At 36.3% G+C, this 13,693-nt stretch overlaps 1 protein-coding gene across 3 annotated transcripts in view; it reads left to right on the forward strand.

Annotated features, from left to right (window-relative positions):
• The window catches only part of B3GALT1 (beta-1,3-galactosyltransferase 1), a 171,211-nt gene that overhangs the window by 70,360 nt on the left and 87,158 nt on the right, over window positions 1–13,693 (forward strand). For all 3 annotated transcript variants that reach the window (XM_059853034.1, XM_059853032.1, XM_059853033.1), the window contains exon 2: window positions 10,097–10,236. The gene's annotated coding sequence lies outside the window, so the exon portion shown is untranslated. The remainder of the gene's footprint in view (window positions 1–10,096; window positions 10,237–13,693) is intronic.

Genomic DNA, 13,693 nt, shown 5'->3' on the forward strand with positions numbered 1-13,693 from the left:
TTCCTTGCACACAATGTACAGTATTTGTTTAGTATTCATGTAGGATTTTTGCTGGTGAAAAGTTTTATTTTGAGAACATTTTTCTAATTTGGATATAAATCTAGCTTTGTATCTTTTCAAAAAGAAAAACATAGTTTATTTATGTGATTATTCTCTCTATAAATCACATTATATAGACTGAGAATATGCTGGGGGGGGAATTATTGTCTCTTTTTCTTTGTGCACTATGATATATCAGTTTCTGTGGCAATAATTTAAACTCCTAAATGTTGTCAATGAAATCCTCTATTAGTGCTGTTCTTGGAAAGAGATATTTAAATACCTAGCTTCTGAAACATATGGGCCTGGGAAATGTTAAAAATGTGGCACAGAATTCCTTGAAGAAGCTGTTTTTAAAAAGAATATTATGCATCAATTTTGCATGTTGAATTCTTTTTTTTTTTAATAAATGGTATTTTCTTAACTGTGATGGGATTCTCATAAATAAAAGGTCTCCAAATTAGGCAGTCTTTACCAGGACAAAGATGTCGCAGTTACTCAGTAGACATTTGTACTTGTAGCACTGGCCATCTAGGGGCAGTGGAAATACAGCAGAGATCCAGGCTCAGGTGGGTGTGACAGGCACCTGAGCATGGCTCAGTCACACACTGCTGCAGGCTCTGAGCCCAGGGCACTGAGGCTCCCAGGGGCTGAGGGGCACCCCAGCTCTGCCACGAGAGCAGCATGGCTACATGCTCAGGGTTAATCCATCTTCAGAGTCAGCTGAAGAAGTTGCTAACAGAGAATCAGACTCTGGGCTTTCATTTTTATCCTTCTGCAGCATGTGGTACAAGTCTCTCTCTCAGCCACTTGAGCACTTTTACCAGCTAGCACTCCTGTTTTTCTGTAAGACATGCTGATGTCACATGGTGTCTTTTGCACTTTTCCAATGCCACATAAAAGTTTTCAAGGATTTGTGTGTTTTCAAGAAGTATAAAAGATTTTTAATAACTATCTTTAGTGAGACATATTTCTGTTTGATGGTGCATTGGAAAAATGAAAATAAAAAAGACTGACTTTGCCTGGGGATTATAATCCCACAAATTACAAGAATTAGGTATTCTTGTGGAATTCAGCACATAGTTTAATGAAAATCAGATCCACTATCCAACCTAGAAATGTACATATGTTGAAACCCAGGGTTTTTTTCCTAGCTATTGCATTTTCTTCATCGTAATTGGTTCCTTAATTTGAGGCTGTAAAGGCTGACTCTGACCCAATACTGGGCATAGATAAGTACCTTCCCTTAAAAGAAATTACATATTCTGGTATTATGATGGCATTCCCTGTGGGAAAAGATAAAATTTCTTTGCAAAAGTCTGGTTTATATATATAACGATTTTATGAACTACTTTTATTTATTTTCCTCCAAAAGATTTCCTCAGTAATGTCTAAACGTATTTCTACTTAGTAATAAACTGACACAGTTTTCTACCCGAAAAAAATTTTAAAAAGTCTGATGAGGCACACTGATAACCACAGCTGTATGTTCCTTTCTTACATATGGCCTTTTTGCAAACATGTTAAAGAATATACTTCTGAATTCTCATTAATTTAGCATCTTAAGTTAAAAACATTGCATGTGATGTGACATGGTTCAAGCATGCAGACTGTTACAAGAACCAGCTAGTGTATTTTCTTTACAAAAATACAAAAAAAAATCTTAGGAGAATGTGAGGATACAGAAAGAAAATTTTCTACTGATCCAGTAAAAGTCCCTTTGTCAGATTCCTCTGTGAATTGCAAATTCAGAGTAGAACTGACCATTGCAAAATCTCATGTGATTTGAAAAAGTCACTGGAACACCAGTAACTGGCAACATTCTGAAACCTCATCTTGAAAACCTGAAGACCAATATTTGTATGCCTGAACAGAGGAATGGAAGAGTGGATAGTTTACATATTTCTGGTTGTGTTGTGGCTGCAGGGTTACAGCTGGTAGGCCTGGAAAAGAACCTGAAAAACTTTTTAACCTCCATGGTATAGTCACCATTAGAAAGCCCATTTATAGTAACTGGCAACCCAGCAGTCCTCCTACTTCAGTGTAATTGTTTCCTGAGTGGAAACACACCATCTAATCATCACACACACTCAGAACTGTGTCACAAAACTACCATAACAGACTGGCTTCTTTTTACCAGACTTCCCAATTGTCTAATGCTTCAGGAGAAACAAAACAGCTGATAGAGCAGCTTCTGAGTGAGAAAATGCCTGACTGAATTGTAAAATTTGTTTATTGCCAGTTACAAACTCATAGTATCTGATTCAACAGTAATGGATACTGGCCCTGGAGGGACAGTAAAGAATTAACTCATCTGAGCCTACTCAAGGATAGAGACTGGGGCTTTTTCTTACATTAATTCTACTATACATGTTCCATCATATGCCAAGCATGATGGAAAATAAAGGAAAAATAAGATTAGTTTAAGGTTTTCTAAATATAGAAAAGAAATAAATTATGTTTTATCTAATTGTTCAAGACACTGCTGAAGATAATGATTAACCAATGCAGGGTGGTGGGAGCAATATAAAGTAGGTTAATCATCTAGAGCTCATGCAAACCCTGTTAGCCTCTAGTCAGACATTTCCCTAAGGTATCAACATGATTTGAATTTCAAAAAAGAGCTTAACAGAATATAGTTCTTCCTTTTTTGTTAAATAGGGATTTGGACCAAATAAAATCAACTTTACCTTTGCTAAATTTCTGTGTAATCATCTGATCTGAGCTAGTAGCTTAAAACTGAGTTATGTGAATATTTCCCATTAGCTCCAGAGAAGGCAGTGGCAAAGTTCCCACCAAGTTTTTTAGTCCTTAGTCCAAGATACTAGTACTTGGAAATTCTCATAAAGCTAGATAACCTTTACTAGATGAAAAAGGTTTCATGCCATGCTATGTTACACATCCATGCTCTCCATTCCACAGTGATACAAATCTGTATTCCACCAGTGAAGTTAATGTAGCTAACTTAAACCACTTGGGCATCTGATGCACACACAGAAAAAATAGCCAAAAGATGATTTCCCAATGTAATATTCATAGAAGTGAAAAGCAAACCTAAGAGGAAAAACCCCATCATTCAAACCATGACTGTATGTATAGAAAAGCAGCATTTGTTTTCATTTCATCTTTCCTTTCAATTCTAGATTGTAGAATTTGCAGAACTGCCTCTCATGCTGTTAATAAAATGTGTTACTGTAGTACTGAGGAGCAGAAATTTAGTGAGACTATATTACACCTAATTGATTTTAGGCAGCCATCAGGGATATTCATAACAAGGAGAAGTGACCTTAAAAATACTGAGCTCTTGCATTGCATTTATAGAATGAGTCATTGTTCTCTCTCAACTCCCACTCCCCAAATTTAAAAATCTAAATTTTACATTGCTGAGAACGTTACAGCCAACTGTCTAGAAGAGGAAGAAAAGCCTGGAAGCCATGAAAGGAATCTGAATTTCCCTGAATCCTACTCACTAGGCTAACTCTGTTATATTCCAGACATAACAGTTAACCATGTCTTTGTCACCTAGAGACAGCAAACAGTTTGAAACTATACATGTCTACTTTTTCAGTGCTATTAGGGGACATGAAAACATTATGTTTATGATTACCAGTTACCTTCCAAATAAGGTGGAACTTTAAAAATTGTAGTGTGACCTGAAGAGGTGTGTCTTTAAAACAGTTAGTTAAAAGACAAATAATTGATCAGATATTTCCATGTCAATAGTCATCACAAAGAGCTTCTAGAGACAAGAATCTCTTAATTAAGTTAAAATAAACTAAATTAAATTAAATTAAATTAAACTTTTTGCCTTTTTTTTTTTTTTTGGTCCTCCAAAGACCAAGAGCCCAGAACAGGGTTTGGTGGTCTCTGAACTGTGCCTGAAGGTTTGGTCTGAGCTTTTAACTCTTCTGTCCATTGCAACTATTTGCTCTGTCCTATCCTGCACCATTATAAAACAATTACTGTTTACTACTCACAACAATAAAGATCAGCAGCATTTAGGCCAGTGCCTCTGTCAGGAGGAGGACTGGAGGCAAGAGAAGAGCAGAAGGAAAGAGTGTGAGATTATTTATGTGCTGCAGTTCTGACTCAAACAAACCACACCTGCCAAAGTGTCTGATTCAGTTCTATGGGCCCTTCTACTGTGATAATTCAGCAGCAAACAACTTTGTGATCCTGACAAACTTGCTTTCAAACTCCTGTCTTGGCTGTGCTACTCACAGGAGGAGCAAGCAGAGAGGAGAAACAAAGTGGCATTCCTCTGCTAATCTCTTCCTGTGTAACACACTTCAAAACACGATTTCTCACATGTAGCCAGGGAGAGGAGATACTTTGCATAAGAAAAATGAGATCAAAGAGGTCATCTTGAAAGTAAGCTTAGACATAATGTGGAAGTTTGGACGATGCATCATGTAGGACATAAGAGGACCAAAGGAACCAGGAAAGAGAGAGGCTCCTATTGCCATTGCAAAGTTCATCCAGCTCCAAAGTACATACCAGCAGCAACTGCAAATACAGTTTACTTCTTACCCTACTAATCCTCATTTTACATACTTGTTTATACATAGCCCACTCAGCCTTCAGCAGCAGAGCTGTCTGAGACTTGTAACGTGACGTTTCATGGATGCATGCATATTTGAGCTGTAATTATTTTATTCAAACAGGTTTGTTCTACTTTAATCACAGTACAACTAGATTTCTAAATATGTGGCTTTAGAAAGCACTGAGGGGGAAAATAGTTATCAGAATCTTATTAATTGTATACACAATAAAAAAACCCAGCTGTACAGAGCAGCACATGAGGGTAGAAAACAAAGGGCAAAAATCATACAATTATTTAAAGCACAGAGATTAACTATTTAGAATCCTACCAGCAGGCAAATTAGATATAGATACTGGTAGTCTCAAATAATTGGTAATAATGAATAGAAGACAAATAAAATGCATTGGAAAATAAAAAGAAATCAACAAGAGGTTTTTTAAAAAGTAAGTCAGCATAATGAGCTAAAAATTAAGGAATAAGACACTCTAAATTTAGCAGTAATTTTTAATCAGAAGGTGAAACACCAAATAATATAACTGAGGTGGTTATGCAGTTAGCAATTTATCTGCTGTATATTTGAAAAACTTCCAGGGCATAAGGAAGTATAGCCTTTTGCATTACACTGTAATGAGCAGATGAGTAAAATGAAGTAAGAACTGTATTAAAGCCCATTGTATAACAAGGAATGCCCCATCTCAGGCAGCCAGCTGGAATGCTCAGTTCTCATATCAAGGTGCAGTATTTCTGGAGCACTGATTTTTCATCAGGATGGAATCCATGAATACCATAATGCTACAAAGTTAAAATGCACAGAATCAGCCCTCTTTTTTTTTATACAAAGGATTATAAAAGGAATTAAAAAACAAGGACATTTTAAGCATACTTAATTGTTCAGTTGAGATAAAAGATATTAAAAATACTAAAAATAGGAACTACTTTTTTTTTTCAACTGACAGAACATCAGATGTTATTTGTTCTTTCACCCAGCAAACAGAAACCAGTTGTTTGGATGTCAGCTGTTGAAAAAATCATTGTGTGAAAGTTAAAATGCTCACTGGGAAAAGCACAGTTCAATTAAGCATAGTCTGCACAGATCAGTCAGAGAAGGTCATGCTTTACTGACACAGGAGTACTGTGAAGATGTTACTGCCACGACTGATGAAAGGAATTCAGTAGATTTATGATACCCTGCTTTGACAATGCCCTTCCCTCAGAAATTAATGACTACAGGATAGTGCTAGGAGATCAGGAGTAAATGAAACTGTTAGGTAAAAATAAGAGCTGGCAAAAACACGTTTGAAAGCTTTTTTTTTCCCCAATGTTTTCAGGGGGGATTATATAGGTCTAAATGAAACTTCTAGGACACACATATTATTTGGCTTGGGACAAGGATACTGACTTCTTTTAAAGGGCAACTAAATTACAGGGAGATAACATTACCTAAAGCAATCAGTAGATGACCAAGTTGACTCTGTTATTTAAGATGCTTAATACAGGCCAGCTGGACAACCACCTACCATACAAAAATAATGTGTTGTCCCATGGTGAAACACATGATCCTTACTGAGTCTTTGGAAAAACTCAAGCATAAATTAACTGGTGTGCAGCTACATTCAGCAGCTTCTTGTACCTACATTCAGCAGCTTTTTAGATACCTGCCTGAAAGATACAGATGTATAAAACTTCTTTCATAAATTCTATCAGTGCCTCTAATGGAACAAAAGACTTCTTATATAAATATTAAGCTACCCAATACAACAAGAGCAGATCTAGTACAGAATCTTAAGAATTGCTGACAGCACTTGGAAGGTGTCATCTTCTATGAAATGCAGCAAGTTTTCAGAGTAATTTGCTGAAGAGTTCTATCAGATGCACATGAAAAGTTCTTTGTTCCCTCTAATTGAAACTTGTGTTATTAAGTTACATTTAAAAAATGCTGATTTTTCTCCTAGATGAGAATTGGTATAAAGTAATCAGAAGGAAAACCAAGGCTGTCAAAGACAAAGTCCAACTGGGCCAGAGAATCAGAAATTGAGTGTTAGAGATAAGCTCAAAACTAGGATAAGGGATAACTAAAGGCTGGATAAAACATACATATCCATAACGATGGAGTATCATCACAATACTCAGAATCAATTAAACTTTCATTTGGTTTTTTTCCCCTGAACTTTTCCTTCCCTTATTCTGATTTAAAGGGATTTTATTGTTCATACCTTTGAGATCAGTGTTTTCTGCAAAGAAGACAATCTGCCTTTTCTGGTTCATATGGTAAGACACCACGGTCCTTGGAGCTTTCAGCCCCAGTGTAGGTTCTGTACATGCACAGGGATCCTTCCCCAGTGAACTCAAGACTCCAGACACCAACATGATTTCCTCTGCTTCACAGCACATCTTGTACAAACACTAGTCCAGTAGCCTGAACCCTCCACAATTCTGAAAACTGAGATTTCCAGATGGCAAGCTGATCTGACTTGGTTACTGAAACAGTGCTGTAGATACCAAAGGAACTAGAGCAGATGGAGTGACACCCCTAGCTGATTATTCTTGAGCACTGGGAAAGGTAGTTCAGGTATGGACGAGCACTGCAGCTCATTAGCATTTTAACCAAACCATCTTTATGTAAAGGATTTAAAACAGAACCAAGTTACCATGGAAACTGATTGAAGCAAAGACTTACTGTAAATTCTTTTCTAGACAATGATAACAGGACTGACAGGTGGGCTGTAAAAGGAAAATGAGTGCAATACAGAGTAAGGCATGTTGACCTGTTTCCCTTTCATAGAAGGGTTGTCATTTATAGCTCTGCTTTATCTCTACATTTTCTATGGTGATATATTGAAAATACTTTAGAAGAAGCTCCCATCTAAATGAACCTTTTATTTTGTCATAATCATATTTGCAAGGGGATATACAAGAAAAGAGCAAAGAGGTAAAGGGCAGGGCACTCCCCTTCTTTTCCCAAATTATTCTGTCTTACTAGAACCATCAGGGAGGGAGAGCCATCTCTCAGGAAACACATTTGCATAAAGTGCCTTTCCCACCAATGTTTATATTTTGGTCTTGAAATACACTCTAGGTGCGTTTACATCCTAGGACAGTGCTCCCCTTGTACACTGTGAAAGAAAGTAACAGGAATTAAGTGATTTTACTGAAGAAATACCTCTTTTCCCTTTCCCATAAATTTAAAAGTATACCTATTTTCTGTAATCCTATTTTTAAAAAAATTATTTGTCTCTGTCAGTATCTTTCTTAGCCTGATGGATGATGGTAAGAATAACAGAGATTAGAGTACCCAGCCCTCAAAACACAGTGCCAGGGCTTTAAGAAAGGAAATTGGCAGAATGAACAGCAGAGCTTGTACCTTTTCCACTTGGAATAGTTAGTTGGCAGCACTGGAAAATATTTCAGCATATGAATATGCAATTCTTTTTTTTTTTTTTTTTTTTAATTCTGTGCTGGCTGTTTTTACCTGCTGTGCTTCATTTCAGAATCTTGTGTTATCATTAGAGAAAAATAATGTCTTTTGCAATGGAATATTCTACCAAAGGGAAGGCAGGAGAAAGGAGAGATTCTCAATTCTGTCCTGATACTTTTCTAGCCCAAAGTTTCTTCTTGGTTCTACCTCCCAGATGAGCTGTGTTTGTACATGGCCTTCTGACATGTACAAAACAAGTGTTGGGAGGTTTGCTGTCATCAACAGACATGTTTGGTCCCAGTGTACTGGAACCACAACAGATAGTCACCTTTTCCAGCAGGTTTGCCTTCCAGCTAAAAGTAACAGCAGCAGCTGCTTTTGTTGTCAGAAGTAAATATACTTCTCACCTTCAGTCTCTGCCTTTCTCAGCACTGAGGGGGTGGGGACATGACAGATGGTTCCTGCTAAGTAATCACAGATAAACTGGTATTTGGTCTATGGCATACATTTCCAGGCATATAAGAATGTTTTTCATTGAACATCATCCCTGTGAAAAGCTGGATACTTAATAAAATGTGGCATGCTCTAAGGCAACACATCTTACCTGTAAAGTGTATGAGTATGAGCCTCGTGGCAGAACTCCCTGATAAATGATGCACAAGGCAACTTTTACTTGTCATAAGTGAGTTTTGACACCTGTAAAGCTTTTTGGCAATCAGACAAAAGGAAACACAAATCCTGATTCTACTCTTTTTCAGCTAATTACATCTTCTATTCTGTCCACTGTACAATATTTGGGTGTCTGAGCCACAGAACACTGCCAGTCCAGGCTCAGCTGTCAGGCACACTTGTGCAGAGGTTTGAGACTGGACACTCAAGCACCCCTGTGCATTAAAGGTAGAACCATTTAAAGAAAGCCATTTTAAGTTTTTCTATGCTTTTTGTCTTCATTCTGACACAAATCCTAATGGAAAAGGGTCAAAAAATATAGCTGCTGTCCTTCTCAAGCAAATAAACTCCCCATAAATATAAAAATTACTTCAAAATGTGTTTTTAATTCTAGAAATAGTATCCCAATAGTCAACAGTTTAATACAATTGAAATTCCTTGGCACTATTGTACATTCCCAATTTAAATTATTTTTCATATCTGGTTGTATGACAAAAATGTGTTGTTTCAAATAATCATCAGATAACACACAGAGGTGTTTATCTTGGACTTAAGGAAGTCAGAAGTTCAGAAATAAGAATGTTGGTAATAGTTAAGGTCATAACACAGGACAGTACAATTTTAATTTACAAATTCTCACCAGAGGCATGATTATTCAAAGCAAAGGTGGGGAATAGATGCAAAAGAGATGGAGAAGGGATTGTTTGGAACTGGAAAAAGCCAAGATATAAGTTCTGGAAGAAAAAAAACAACCGCAACAAAAAGAAACAAAAAAAACCCAACAATCAAACAAACCCCCAAACCCCCTGAAGGACAAAACAAATCAAAAAACACCACCAAAAAAATCAAAGAGCGATAAACCACAAAATGGAACAGATAAACCTTAAAACCACAGTTTACAAAATTGCCATTTGCAATTTAAGGATAATTCTTCCAAGCCTGATCAGAATTCTGTGAAAACCACTGAACTTGGCAGAGGTGTCTCAGATAGGCACCTTGTAAACTCCAAGACCAGGCCTAAAAGAAATCAGGTCAGTGCTGCAAGTAACCTAATCTGTGACACCTCTAAGCACGAGTTGTCACTCTAAAGGTGTTGTTTGGGCTTCCAGAGGACCTTGACAAACTTGACAAACACTTGTATAACACTATGTTTCTCATAAGCATGCATTTTCTAAGACACATTTCTCATGTTTGTGTTGATACATTTTGTGCAAAAAAAAAAAAGTATATAAATCGGTTTTGTGCATGGATTTAAGTAGTTAGCAGTATAAAATTATGCCAGTATTCATATCTGCAAAACTTAGCACTTTAGTGCTTGACCCCAAGTCTCTAGCTGTTCTATCTCCATTTTCATGGAAGACAGAAAAAAACAATGAAACAAGAAGTCTGTCATTTACACACATGTAACTCATGCATTTTTGTCAATGCAGGTTTTTCAATACAGAGTCCACACTGGCTTCATATGTGATAAGGAGACAAGCAAACAGTGGAGAACAGCAGTAGATATGATGCAGATAAGCAAGAAAGAAAAATTAAGGACAAAAAGATGGAGCAGTTTCTAAAAAAACAGGTAAGGAATTCAGGTGATTCCCTATAAATTGTAGAATGTACAAATAATTGTGCCAAATAGTTTATCCTGCACTTCCTGGTATTTCTGAGAATTCCTTCTATACATGTCTAGGACATATGTACACACACAATACATATACCCTACTAATCCCCACTTAGAAATTTTACTTAATTTACTTTTTGAGCAAAACACATGAAGCACTAAGAAATGGTTACATACAGGTTTTTGCATTCCTTAGTAACACCATCAGCTCATCACACCCATTCAGTATATCCACAAAACAAATTCCTTTAGAGTTTGGCCCTGCAGAAGTACTTTAACTCATGTACAAAATCCTTATTTTTGCTAATATTTAGTTTTCATAGAACAGCATCTAATGCTTCCAGACAGCATGTTTCAGAAGACTGACTCCAAACCTACAGAAATTTACAACTGAAAAACATAATCTGTGAATTTCCAGGAGCTCTAAAGACATTAGAAGATACAAAAATCCTCAGCCAAGCCTCACAAACTATACAAAACCTCATTATTACTGTTAATATATCAATTATGCGTTGCACAATTCATGATAACACAATGCTCTGCTCATGATGACTTTGTGCAGTTTGGTAGGACTGCCACACATGGGGACAATCTGCCAGTTCCTGGTGCTGTTGACTGATGGCTGCTGCATGCTTGCAGAGTATCAGCAAGGATGCCTCCAGTGGGAGAAGCAGCATCCTACAGGGGGAGTTTGTCTAAGACATGCAATATTCATCAGTTACAAACTTGGGAATGTCACACTGTAAAAGCCACTGCATGCTGTTACAGCTGATTCCATTTGCCACATGGAATGTTAGTATTTTGCATTACCTTGGGGAGGGCACTAAAAGTGAAAGAACAGAACACACTCAAGGCAGATAGAAAAACAAGGGCAAATTGCTTAGTTCTTAATTATATCAATAAGGTGTGTGACTGAAACAGAGATGCAACTAAATAATGAGTTGAAAGTGCAGTACACTACTTTCCAGCTACTGAAAAGCAACAAACTCTATCAGGAATATTTTAACAGGAAGAAATTGCCAGCCACTACATGTAGAGGCCTACAGACAACCTTAAAGCAGATTTGGCCTAAAAGTCAGCAAATGCTATGTGCAATGCTACACATATTCCCAAAATATGGTTTTACATCAAAGATAATTTTACATGCCTATAGAATCTTATAGGCACAGCTATAATAAAACCAGTAAATGAATTATTAAAACAAAGTGAGAAGCTATTTGCTGAAAACAGTTAAAGTAAAACAATAATTAATTGTGTCCATTTGATATCAGGTAAGTGAGCTGTCCCTAGGACCTAAGAAATTTCAAAACAAACAAAAACTCCAAATTTAAAAAGGCTTTCTCTTTACAATACATCAGAATTCACAAGCCGAATTTTCTGACTAAAACAAAATCCAGCCAAGGTTAGATCATTCTTTGGGAGCTACTATTCAGTCACCACTGAAATTTTAAATGAGAAGTGTTGTGATACCAAACACCACAAACATAGAGGCCTGCTGGTTTTAGGAGTAGTTTGGCTCTAAATACCATAGTCTATTGAACAAGACATTTTAAGATCTGTTAAAAGAACAGAATATTTTCAAATTATTCATGATAATTGCGCAGTATTTCAGATGACATCTTCAACTCTGTCATCTATTCAAGTATTCCATTTGAGCAGCCAAAAAGCAGATAGCTCCATTTAGCCAGAACTCTAGCAGGATTAAATCAGATGAATTCTATTAATTCCAAATATTTCCTATTATGGGTTATGCAGTGTGCTTTTGTGTTAGTTTTTACCAGCTATTAGTTGTTTGGTTTTTTTAATAAGTCATTTAAGTGTCTCAATGTAAAAACAGAAGCTCACAGGAGAGTAACCAGAGGATCATGGCTGTATGGCCCTTGCTAGCCTGTACTCACTACCAAAATTCACTGGGTGCAGTTTACCAGTCTCAGGGTTTGCCACTGCACTGGTTAACATCTGTAAATACTTGCTGCCAGGTAATGGGGTAAGGGGGGCCAAGCTGTAATTGCTGTGCAAATTACTGCATCCATTTTCATCTTCCAGCTAATGAGAACACCAACTGATGACACATTCTCCAGTGTCTTATCAAAATCGATGAAGTTTTCACACATCTCAGTGTGTCATTCATGCTTCTGTTCCAGCCATAAAAAAGGCTGGTGGCAGAAATGACTGATGTCACTAAATGAAGGTTATTATTCAGTGGGAGATAAAGAAAGAAAGGGAGGGAAAAAGCCAGGTCTCACTACTGTACTCAAGGGTGTTCTTCCTTTTGAAGCAAACAGGAATCTTGACTATGACTTAACTGACAGCTCAAGTTTAAAGACACATTGTGTAAATAGACTTGCTAAATTACCAAACATTCTTCTCTTATTATCTTCTTTAAAGGAAAACTGTTTATTATTAGATGACAGAGCAATATTTGTATATTTTTTCTTCTAAGAATGAATTTAATTCCATACTAATGGAAGATAACTAATGTTTGACAGAATTAGTGTTTACCTTACCCTACTACATTGGGAATTCAGAACTAAATTTTAAATACTTTGATTTCTGCTATTCTGATAAACTGTCACCTTGACAACAAGCATAAATGAATGCATTAGTTATGATAAATTTTCAGTGGAGCACTTCTAAATTGGGAATGGAAAATATCTTTTTAAAATACTTATTAATTTCTTCTGGAAAGACAGAATGTTTAATTAAATGTGGGAAATAGAATGTCAGTATGAATTCTTCAGACTAAAATCTTATAATGGCATGGTTATTATTCCTACTACTATCTTTTACAAACTTTACAAATTATTCAAGTTTCACATTGAAAAACTCAGAAAAACATCAAGAAAATGATAAATGATAGAGTTTGGGAGTTGAAGTCAAGGAAAGAATCATGTTCCAAAGCTTTCTCATGATGAAGTTTTTTCTGCTAGTTCAATTCATTTAGGCACTTAATTTTTTTGATCAATTGATCATGACAGTACTGTAGTATAATATCTGACATGTGTTCACTTTCAATGCATTCAGTTAGTTTTAGGAAATGCTGGTAGGCCAAGAATTTGCTGTGTTTCAGAGGAAGAACATTCAATTACATTCAGCAAGAAGATCAGAAATAAGGTATATTTATCCAACCACAGTTTTTAGGTAAACAAGGTTGACGAGTGGTAGTATCTTAAGAGGATTTCAGAGATGACAGAATCTTAAAGATGTAACCTATTCAAGAGCACACTGACCACTACAAAACCATCCTGTCAATTACACACACATTGCTTTTAGAGAAAATGCAGTATTTGAAAATTTGGAAAAATGGTTATGTAAATAATAAACTGGTTATATATATATAATTACTGGAATAATAAAATTGCAAATACAGTCAACTCTGACTTTCTCTTCCAGAGGCACTACTAAATCCAATTTT

Source organism: Haemorhous mexicanus, chromosome 8 (assembly GCF_027477595.1).
Source record: "Haemorhous mexicanus isolate bHaeMex1 chromosome 8, bHaeMex1.pri, whole genome shotgun sequence".
In the NCBI taxonomy this organism is placed as follows: domain Eukaryota; kingdom Metazoa; phylum Chordata; class Aves; order Passeriformes; family Fringillidae; genus Haemorhous; species Haemorhous mexicanus.